Consider the following 11849-nt stretch of genomic DNA (forward strand, 5'->3'; position numbering starts at 1 on the left):
CTCAGCCATGGTTGAAAATGTGGCTCATGTTTACTATAAGGGAAAAATCCACTTTGTGATTTTCTTATAGTTCACATGGACTTAGATAGATTGTACTACATTTGATTTGGTTATTTTTTTAATCATTATTTACTCACTGTTTACTAGGTGTTTATTTACCTAGGGTTGATTAACAATAACTCTTAATTAACACTAGCATTGTGTTTAATAAGCATGGGCTGAGGAAGGAGATATGGCCCCTGCTACCTAAAGAAAGATTACATTGTTTTGTAGATTAGAAAGCTTAAGGAGGTGTTTGGATAGTCTATTTTAGAACTCTGATGGCCTTAATGTATCTCTCTTGGGATTTGTATATCCTACCCTGGATACCATAAATAGGGAATATTCAGAGAACTATGCCTCAACGGAAGGTATGGTGGGAAAGATGTGTAAAATACAAACATAGAGTTTTGGTATTCAGAACCCCTAGACTATGTCTCCTGGGATCTTACCAGAGACTTAGAGGTTTTGGCCATTGTTTGGGTTGTCTGTAAGACTAGAAGTATCTTTCCCTAGGATGGCTTCTGCTATTTTGAGATAGTTTCTCAGTGCATGCCATATTCCTGACATCACTGAGAAGCCAGGAAGGTGATGTCAAGGTGCATATTATCATGATGGTTGGGACTGGCCAGATAGAACCAAAATGAAATAAGCTTCATGGTGTTAAAAAGATTGCCCTTTTCCCAATTTCCCCTTAGTACATAGAAATGCTGCCTTTGAAATTCTTCAATATTTCAAACTGAAAAATATGCAAATTCTTTTTAGAGTTATATATAGATGAATAATTTGGTTTACATGTTTTTTTTTGTGTTCTCAACATTATTAGTCATAGACTCTTGGTACTGACAGATTTCAATAGCAGATACAACATCTCTCCTTATATACTAACTTCCATTACAGTTTCAACTTTTTCCTTCAACTGATAAACAGAATTAACACAATATTCTACTCTGGAGGAGGCAATTGTCTTACTAAAAAGAAAAGACCAAATAATCATTTGATTATAGGTTAGACCTACCCAATGTTTTCTCTCTCAGCAGTACTAGTGGAATCTTACTCACAGGCAACCAGAGTGTACACCAGGTCTTTTCTTTCAGTCTTCCTACTACTGGTATGGGATCTGTTCCTGACATGGTTAATGTTTCCACAGTTTGTACTGAGCTAGGCCAACCAAATGGTTGGTAAGAACCATCAAAGCTTCCTGAATTCAAAGGACACATTCTTCTGACTGTACTGAAAATGTTTTCTATAAACCGCATTTGAATATTGACATGTCAATATGAAACTGTACAGAGCCATGAAAACTTAACATCAAGGACTCAGTCAATGAATACAGTCTTTGTGTTCTTGAATTAGATGGACTGGTACTAAAAGAAATACTTTCATGTTTCTTTTTATCTTGCTTCGTTTCATTTTTATTTTGATAGCCACTAAGTTTAACCAGGGCTTCCTTTGTCAACTGAAGCACCAACAACTCACTGTTGCCCTTGTCACATCCCCCTACCTGAGCAGCCATCTCTCGCTAGTAGCTCCCTGTGAAGGGGCAGGCTCCATGATCCCCTTCTCAGTCTATGATTAAATATTGACATGCCTAATCATATACAGCCCTACACATGCAGCCACAGTTGTTATTTCAAGAGTACAATAGCCATATCATATAGAGACGACAGAGTTTCATAACCCTCATATCTTACATTCTTTCTACCTCTTTCTTCCGTATTCTAGTGTTAAGCCTTGAAAGGTACATAGTGCATGTCCCATTGAGAACTTGATATTCTGTAGTCATGCATTCTCAGAGCCATATATCTTTCATTAACCACAGTTTTAGAGGGAAAAAGCAGAGGCTTCTCTGACCGAAGTCAAGCACATTACTCGTCTATAATTATATTCATATACATTTAGAGGCCAATTTGATAGCATGTTTAAAATAAGAGTAGTGAATCCCTCCATAATACCTCTTTGTCTAGTTTTTCCCATGTGTAGCATTGTCTCTTGCACAGGACAGAGAACATTTTAAGGAAATTTTTCTTATTCATTTATCTCTCTAAAGTGCAGCCATGCATTCTTTATGTAGTGATACACATTGATTCTAATAACTGTATTTGTAGACTATTATATACTGCACTCAAAAGGTCACTCACAGGAAAAGCTATACTTTATCTGTTTTACAACATATGTGGTTAATCTATAATCCAAATTCCAAAACAATTAAATTCAGATTTAATAAATTAGATTAGATAAGTAGAAAAATAATCTGTGATCTAACTGAGAAATTTAATTATATTCAGCATGACTGAAAAATGAGAAAGATTTGATGTTTTAAGCTTGAAAATTGGCTATTGACAATATAGAACCTTTGTCAAACCAAGAAATACATGAGATACAAGAGCCACATATTATATTACGTGTACACGTTGTATAAACAGATACATCTAAAACATAGTTTTATCATTCCATTACTATAGTGTGTATGCGTGTGTGTGTGTGTGTGTGTGTGTGTGTGTGTGTGTGTGTAGTTTTCATAATAACTCTTTGAAATCCAGAGTTTATCTTGCATTTGCATCTCAGTTTGGAGCAGGTCTGTGTGTGGTCATCAGTAGCCACCATTGACTCACAATAGTTTCTGCTTTGGTCTACACAGTTCTATAGAATTTATGCTAACCCTGGGAAAACATGACTATATATTTCTTAAAGTACTCTACCCTACCCGCCAGTTGGAATTTAGATGAGAAAATGTCATCCTCAGCTGCTCTGACCTTGAGATATTCTTGTTAACCCTGGATTTCTAGGTATTTGGCAGTAATGAACTGTTGGCAAACCCATGGGACCACATCCTCATGTATTATCATCTCCATGATTAGCCAAGTAGAAAGGTGTTTTAAGGTTTAGCTTATTTATTTATTTGTTTATTTTATGTATATGGGTTTTTTCCCTACTTGGGAAGAGTTACAGATGATAGTAAGTCACCATATAAATGCTGCGAATTCGCCGGGCGGTGGTGGCGCACACCTTTAATCCCAGCACTCGGGAGGCAGAGCAGGCGGATCTCTGTGAGTTCGAGGCTGGGCTGGACCGATAGCCTCCAAAACAATACAGAGAAACCCTGTCTCGAAAAACCAAAAAAATAAAATAAAATAAATGCTCCGAATTGAACCCTGGTCCTTTGCAAGGGCAACAAGTGATCCTAACTGCTGAGGCAGGTCTCCAGCCCCATATTTAGCTATTAGACATTTTCACTGCTGTGCTATAACACCTGAGAAAAGGCAACATAAGGAAAGAAGGTTTGTATTTGGCTCATGTTTTGTAGGTGCTGTCCATTGGTGAGAAAGGCATGGTAGTAATAACAGAGTATGCCTAGTGCAGCATAGCTGTGACTGCTTGCCCATACCTTAGAAGACCAGGGAGCAGTGAATCCAGACTGCAACTGGGACCAGGGTATAATCCCAAAGTGTCTTAACTAGGCCCCATCTCCTAAACAATTAAAACACCAAACATGCAGAATAAAGAAAGAATATTAAGAGCTTCAAAGGAAAAAGACCAAGTAACATATAAAGGCAGACCTATCAGAATTACACCTGACTTCTCAATAGAAACTCTGAAAGCCAGAAGGTCCTGGATAGATATTATACCAATACTAAGAGACCATGGATCCTAGCCCAGACTATTATACCCAGCAAAGCTTTTAATCACTATAGATGGAGAAAACAAGATATTCCACTACAAAACCATATTTAAACAATACATACTCACAAATTCAAGCCTACAGAAAGTACTAGAAGGGAAATTCTAACTCAGTGAAGTTAACTAAACTCACAAAAACATAGGCAACAGATGATCCCACATTACCAAAATCCAAAAACAAACAAACAAAAAAGGGGAAATCCACACACAATACCACAACCAAAATCAAAGAAACAAGAATTAACAATCAATGATCATTAATATTCCTCAATATCAATGGTCTTAACTCACCTATAAAAAGACACAGACTAACAGAATGGATATGAAGTCAGAACCTGTCCTTCTGCATACAAGAAACACACCTCAACTTCAAAGATAGACATTACCTCAGAGTTAAGGGTTGGGAAATGATTTTCCAATCAAATGGTCCTAGGAAACAAGCTGGGGTAGCTATCCACAAAGTTTCCAAAATGTGCTACTAACTGGGGGTACACATGATCCTGGGGAGGCAATTTTTGAACATTAATTTCTTTTTACATTTTACAAATAAAAATAAAATTATATCTTCCCCCTTCCCTTTCTTCCCTCCATCCTTCCTATATTTAGGAAATCACTGAATTCATGGCCTCTTTCTCTTTAATATTTATTGTTTCATATACACACATATGAGTACATACACACACACACACACACACTCCTAAATATATAAATACAATCTGATCAGTCTGTCTTGTGTGTTACTTGTTTGTATATGATTTCAGGGCTGACTGGATGCTGTTAGGTAATCGATTAGGAGACTCATCCCCAAAGAAGAGTATATCTCCCGCTTTAGGCATTCCTTAGTTGCCTGTAGTTTTTTTTTTTTTTTGTCTATGGGTGGGAGTCCCTGAGGTTTCCCTCTTCTATGTTAGCATATCTGTTGGTGTTCTTCAGGGAGGCATTTTACATCTAAAGCATAACAGCTGTGGTTTTCCCTGGCAAATGCTCCTGTTGAAACAGCCAACACTTTTGCTTCTCTGCCTGTGCCCTGTCAGGTTGAACGTGCACAGCTATCCTTCCTGGGAACTGTAGAAGAGATGGGTCAGATGCCACGGTGCAGAAGCATGACCCTGTTGGTGAGGAATGTTTGTCAAGCAAGTCCTGATTTGCGCTGTTTGGCGTCTGGGCAGAAAATCTGAGAGGCTTTGCCTGAAGTGAACTGAATGGCATGGTACCAGATTACTCTTTTCATCGTGGGTAAACCAACCCTCAGACATGCTTCTCTCTGTGAATGTCTTCATGTCAGTGCTTTGAAATGGAAGGCAGGCTTGAAAGCAGTAACTAGTGATCATGACCATGTTGAAAAACATCAATAGCAATAATTCAATTTGTCTATTCATAACTCTGCAATTATTATCAATAACACATTTTCTGGACATTTTATTTTTTCATTCTTATCTGAATCCCCAAAACATATGCAATTTCTATTTACATATTTTAAGACAACTAGTAGGAACTTTCTGTATTCTATGCTCAAGGCTTTGAAACCATGTTATGTTCTTGAAGTAACTTTGAAAGTCTTTTTTTTTTTTTTTTTTTTTTTTTTGGCAGCCAAGTCCAAACCTAGCATCTTGGAAACGTAAAAAAGAATCATCCCCCCTCCCCAATCTCCTTCTGTGGGTCTTGACTCTTGAAATAGACTTTTTTCTGAACACGATAATGACTTCATTACAGCTGCAGGGTGTGGGTTTGGAACACAGTAAGGGGGAAACAGTCCAGATGCAGTTTATTATGACAACATCAATTAAATGGATTCAGAGCACCTTTGTCTTGTTCATAGCTCTCATTGGTCTTAGAATGGAAAACATTTCTGTGGTCTCAGGTCCTGTTCCCCCCTTTGATGAAGAGCCGTGGGTCTATGTAAATAACTGTTGGGATATGTTTTGCCAGTAGCGTCTGCACATGGACAGGCTCTTCCACTAAAATTGGTTAATATTCTATTGTTAGTGATCTGCCTTTTATATGTAAAGACATTCAGGAAAGGGATTGGATCACTACACAAACAACAGGGTTCTCAGGCTTGGCTTGGTCCTGTGACGTTCCTGCCAAAGACTATTGGAGTCTTGGTGTTTGTTCAATAGGTAAAACAACACAAGCTTTTGCCTGTCACAAGTGGTGCCTCATTTATTTATCTAGAGTCCTTCCCTCCTGGATTGCTACATCCTGCTCTGGAAATGCAAGCATATGGCTCCTGACAGCTCTGCTTTCTGCTCCATCAGGATTCTGCTTAAGCTACTTGTTTCTCTTAAAGAAAATTACCTGCCTTCACTCTGCCGTCTCTGGAGACTCCATTTACAATCAAAATGCAGGTATTTACATGGTGAAGTGATTAAACAGACAGGACAGGATAATAACTGCAGTCTCTGGAATCTCACTGAGTTTGCCAGTGCTTCGGGGGAAGTGCTCTGAGGAAGCAGACGAAAGAAAACACATCTCAATATGGGTAAAAAACAATGTGAAAGGAAGGTGTCTTTCATCTTCTGAATGCTCGTCACCAATTTTCCTTGCTGGTTTTCAGTTGTTCATGGCCTTCTAGAACATCCGGACATATCCTCATACAGGGCAATATCTGCCCATGGCCTCTCTTTTCTACCTTTGGCATCTTTGCTTCGAGATGGATTTCTTACCTAAAGGTAAATGTCAAAGCCGGAATCCCCTATGGAGGCAGTTGAATCTGGTTTTTGATGAAAAGTAAATGCCACCCTAGGGTGACTGCCGTTAATGTGTCCTGGCAATGACAGCAGTTCTTCCAATCCCACTTTGGCCTATGTCTCTGTTCCTCCTCAGCTCATGTGCACGAGACCTTTCATTTGAGTCATTAGCATGAGTCCTCTAATTCCTTAAGCTGGGTGAGATTTAAACAAATTGGAAAGCAGCATGAAAAAGCAGGGAAATTGCTCATCAATAGGGGATATAGAAGATGTCATCTCAGGTCAATGCCCTTTCCCTCTAGCCCAGTGGAACCTCAGAGTGCGGTTACACTCAAACCACAGATGGGCTTTGTACTGACCATGTTGTAAGTGAAGGTGCCTCGAAACGGCCAGAGTGACCCTTGGAGCCCGCATGTGGGGCACACGCCAAGGTCCCCAGTGGCGTGGTAGAATGTAAAGGCAACAGGCACTTGGGGTCTTGCGCTGAGTTCTGCTTATGTATCAATATGTGAGAGAGAATTCTATTTTTTTCGACATCTCCCAGAGTTCTGAAAAGATCAGCTGAACAGCCCTGTGTAAAAACAGTACAGAGTTCAGAGAACCGCCGCAAATGTATTGCTCATTCTTTGGGCACTGGATTGGTCATGTGTTCTTAATCTTATTGCTTGCTAGTCTTTCAAGGGCCACCTGCTGCCATTCTTTCCATAAACTTACACTCTTTCTTCTCTGTTCAAGGGACATCAACTTGAAGCAGGACACAAGTCAATTCTTTTAGCAGATCCCATTGTGGGGTTGAGCAGGGCAAGGCAGAATCTTCAGTCCCACACATTATCAGGAAAACTCAGTGGCAGAAATTAGTCTCGGCTCTTTCTTGTCCCTCTCACCTGTGTGACTGGGATATGGTGGGTCCCACTGAACCCGTACCAGATGTGATATGATTACAGCATGTGCCGGCCTTCACAATCCAAGTCAATTTTTGTCATAGGGCTTCACGAGTGGTAATGTCTCATGTTGATTTGATTATGGAAATGTAAAGCTTTGAAGTGAAGTATTCAAGAGCATACTTGTTGAGAATTATGACTCCATGATTCCAACTATTCTTGTTTTAATTTGTTCAAGTTTAATGGGCATTAGCAATTTATTTTTAAATTTTAGAACAAATTATTTGAGTCAAGGATACTGATTAATAAGGACAATGTTTTAAATTTTTATATTAATTTTAATATAAAGAACATATTTTCTTGTGAAATCAATTAAATCATTCAATCTCCTTGGTTGTAGGCTTTGAGAAGCGAATCATAACATAGGCCTTATGCTTTGCCATATCTAGAAAGGGGACATGTAGACAATATGTAATTATTATTTTATGTTCCTGGAACCATGAAATGTGGTATCAACATATATTACAAGAGTTCTAAGGAGATGGTATATACTTCCTGCTGTTTGTGGGAGAGAGATGGGTTTTGAGGAGGATCCAAACTGTGATGTGACTGAGAAGAGTGAGAATCTTCAATATGAAGGAGAGAGGGGCAAGTCAGGATGGAGGGAATGATAATGAAGTAATGAAAAATGATACAAATATGCATTTCAGAAGATGATTTGTTTAGAAGAGGAAGAGGGAGTTGAAGGGGGAGAAAATGGTGAAATAAAAAGATGACTAGATAAAAGTATAACAACAAAAGTTTGGGTGAGTATGATGAAATCCAGCGTATGTGTACAATAATGTGTAGAAAAACAGCTCAGAGAATGCCGAGGAATGGGGCTGTAGGATGCAAAACCTGGGGCGGGGGAAATATTTGAGGGAACAATGGGGATGAGGATACAGTCCCTTTATCTGCTGTTGTCTGGGAGATGGGTACACAGTGATGAACAAGTTTGGAGAATTCCAGACATGCTCAGTAATACTACTGTTCAAATTGGTGTGCACCTGCCTACCATTGAGACTTGTTAAGCATACAGTACTCTGAGGCCCTATTCCAGACTTCATAACTTAGGACATGTATCTTACATCTTTAGGAGGATCTCTTGCATAATGGAGTGTGGTCTATAAATATGGCCCATGGGCAAAATCAGAGTTTGAGATGTTTGGGTATTATATAGTAAGGGTTATAAACTTGACTTACAAGCAAATTAAATAGAAATCCTGAACAGACTTGTCCCTGTAATAGAAGAAAACATCTAAAAATTTTTTTTCGAGCAAAGTTAGGCAGTAGGCTTAAAGACTCTGAACATCAACTTCTAGCTTTTAAGAGCTGCTTGGATCAAGAAGCCTGCCAAGGATGCCTGCCTTCTCACTAGTATGTAAATCCTGGCTGCTCATGGAATAGCAAGGACTTGGTAATTACTGAAATTTTAATTCTATAGTGCTATGTTGAAAACATTGACTTTCTGAGCTGTAATTTTGGCTCAAAGAAGTTGCATTTCAAAGCATTAGAATCACGACTTTCACGTGCAGAGTCAAAATTGCTGCTGGTGAGTGTTCATTCTCTTGTCACCCCTTTGGTATTCAGTGTGATGAGTTTTTAGCTGTGGTGGCGGCATATCATGTAAAGCAGCCATGCATCATGAATGTGATGTCAACTAGCAATTGGGCTTCACCTTTTTGGCAAAGTTTGATTTTTAAAAGCTCCCTCTCTCCTGTCATTTGATCCAATTCCATCTGGACTGCCAACTCTAGAATTGAATCCCTTTATTAAATGAGACCAGGCAAAGCCACTTGAATGCCAACTGGTTACAATAGTTGCTTCTAATGATGAAATATAACACCATGTTCAAGTTGGACCCAAAACAAACAAACAAATTCCTCAGATTGGAAGACATACAGGCTCACTGGAGATACTAGATGTCCAAGAAGGATTTTTTTAATGGATGGAATGTGATTGAGGGTGAGGATAAGCTTTAAGAACTATGCGATTTCTGTTTTCTGAAAATAAATGTGATATGTACTCCAGGATCTGTGATCCCTGGATTATGTGCCTAAACTCCTGTACTGATCCCCTACAGTAGCTTATTATGTGCACTGTAGAGATACAACGTTTGGAAGTAGACTTGATCTTGATATTGTGGTTTTGACCCAGTCAACAGTCTAAGTCCACAATAACCACATTCGCCTTGATTCAAACTCCCTTATTTTATAAGGTAACTTATCACTAGCATTCATTCCCCTACCCCAGGAAATCTTTAAGATGATGATCTATATTTAAAATTTGTAATCTTTGAAAGGACTCAGCTATCACCCCAGATGAACGAAGCTGACCAATGATTTTCATTGTGAGAACACATAGTATCAGCTTAATATTAGTTGTGTTCTAGACAGTCATTGCACTGCACAGAAGCTTGCTTTCATCACTCAATTTTTTAAAAAAAGCATGTTACCATTTTAATGAATGTATCTATCATACAAAATTTTGAGTTATATATTTTTTTCTGGGAACTTGGATGGACATTAAATATTAGTAGCCTCACCTAAACCACTGTAGTGCTCTTAAAATTCCATAAATTGTTCTTGATTCCAATCACATTTAGTATTTAGAGAAACATTTTTAGGTATAAATAGTATGATGTTTCTCCCTTATGTAATGATTGCTGACTTAAAATCTTAATCTTTGCCATATGTTACAAGGTTCTGGCCACCACCCATCTGACAAACCAAAACTCATTCCAGTCTCTACTTTTTCCACTCCTGACATTTTTGTCCCCTGCTGTGGCTTGAATTGCGCATTCTCTCCTCCTCAGTATATGACGAGGTCCTAACCTGTCAATGTAATCTTACTTCAAGATACTTTTTTGTGTGTATAAGTCATTGACATTAAAAGCAGACTCTGACTACCATGGAAAAACAGCAAGCAAGGGGCACATGATTAGAAGGCATCACCACAAATAAGGAGATGTGCAGGACGGATTCTGCCATGCATCTGAGGGAGGATACTCATATTAGAGATTGGTTTTGGATTACAAGCCTCTGGGCCATGCAAGAATGCTGCCTGTGTTGTTTAGCACCACCTAGTTAGTGGTGCTTCATTATATCAGCCCTTTAAAATGATGCCTTTTTCCCAATTTTCAAGTACGTGTGATGCTTCTCTACCCTAGACCTTCTTTCTGCCCACAGGTTCCCCTCTGCCTGGCCATGCTCCTCGCTACCACTGTTGTCTCCTCTGCCCGGCTATTCCCCCACATTCATTTTATAAACCTTAGCTTATTCTTTTTGATTTTTGCTTAAATGTCACATCTAAGATGACAACAACTTTCTTACCAAAAGTGAAGGTATAGCCTCTGTTTATCTCATCATGGCACCGTCCAATCACACTTCCTTTTTATAAAGATCCAAACTCCATTCACCTCTGGTATACAGGATCTTTCATGAGTTGACTCCTTTCCTACACACCTTTGGGACCATGTTCTCAGCTGACATTATTATCAAGCCCAAAGGGACCCAGTGGCTGTAGGACTTGAGTCTCAAATCTCTACTTGGATGGCCCATGGCTTCCTCTTACTTGATGTCAAACCCAGGTTCAAGTATCAGATCATCTTATTCCCATACCATCCCAATCTTGCATGTTCCTGCTGTGTTTCCCCAAACAGCTTATTTATTATGTCAGTCACTTACATCTCACTCTGAACACTTACTTGTGTAAGGGACATTACTACTGATATAATTTGAAACGACTATTAATTGGTTTCTAGAATAGTGGCTGCAGGCTGCCATAGACATTAAGGAATCAACTAAGGAATTAAAGAATGAATGATTGAGTGCAAGAATACTGATTATATTTTCCTGGATGTCTTTAAAATCCTGCACGTTGAACCAAATTTTTCTTCTTGTCTCCTGACTTTGCACACTAAAAATGAATTCTCTTCCTTTCTCTTGAGGAGTCTGAAAGTGAAAAAAAACTGACTAAAAAATCAGTTGCTTCCTTGATGACTGCTGTGACACAAAACCAAGCAGAAAATGACAGATGAAGACATTTGCATCCCCACATGACTTTGACCAAGGGAAGCAGCTTGTTTTGCCAATCAACTTTGCTGAATGATAAGTGTCTGTGTTGAATAGAATAATTTCCAGGACCTTCAGGGACTGGCTGCCTTTGCTTAGGTAGGTGCTTCCTGGTTTTGTTTTTGTCAGGAACACAGTGGTAAGAAAAGGCTGTCTCCTGCTAATTATAGACCTCTGTCATTTTTCTCTACTAACTTCAAATCCCTGGATGTTTTTACAAGTGGAATTCTAGAGTGTTCTTAAGTTTCAAAGAGTTCAGTTTAGCTAAAATAGCAGAAAGAACATGAGGTCACACTGTCACATGCATAAAATGTTCCTATAGATTAGTACGGCTGGAGATGTGTGAGTCTCCATCTATTAACACAACAGCTCTGAAAAAGTACAATAGATATAGGGGACATACAGAGGACCATGAGTACTTTGATCTTTAGTTTGTGGTAGATGTC

This window comes from Mesocricetus auratus, unplaced genomic scaffold (genome assembly GCF_017639785.1).
Source record: "Mesocricetus auratus isolate SY011 unplaced genomic scaffold, BCM_Maur_2.0 Super-Scaffold_100031, whole genome shotgun sequence".
NCBI classification, from domain to species: domain Eukaryota; kingdom Metazoa; phylum Chordata; class Mammalia; order Rodentia; family Cricetidae; genus Mesocricetus; species Mesocricetus auratus.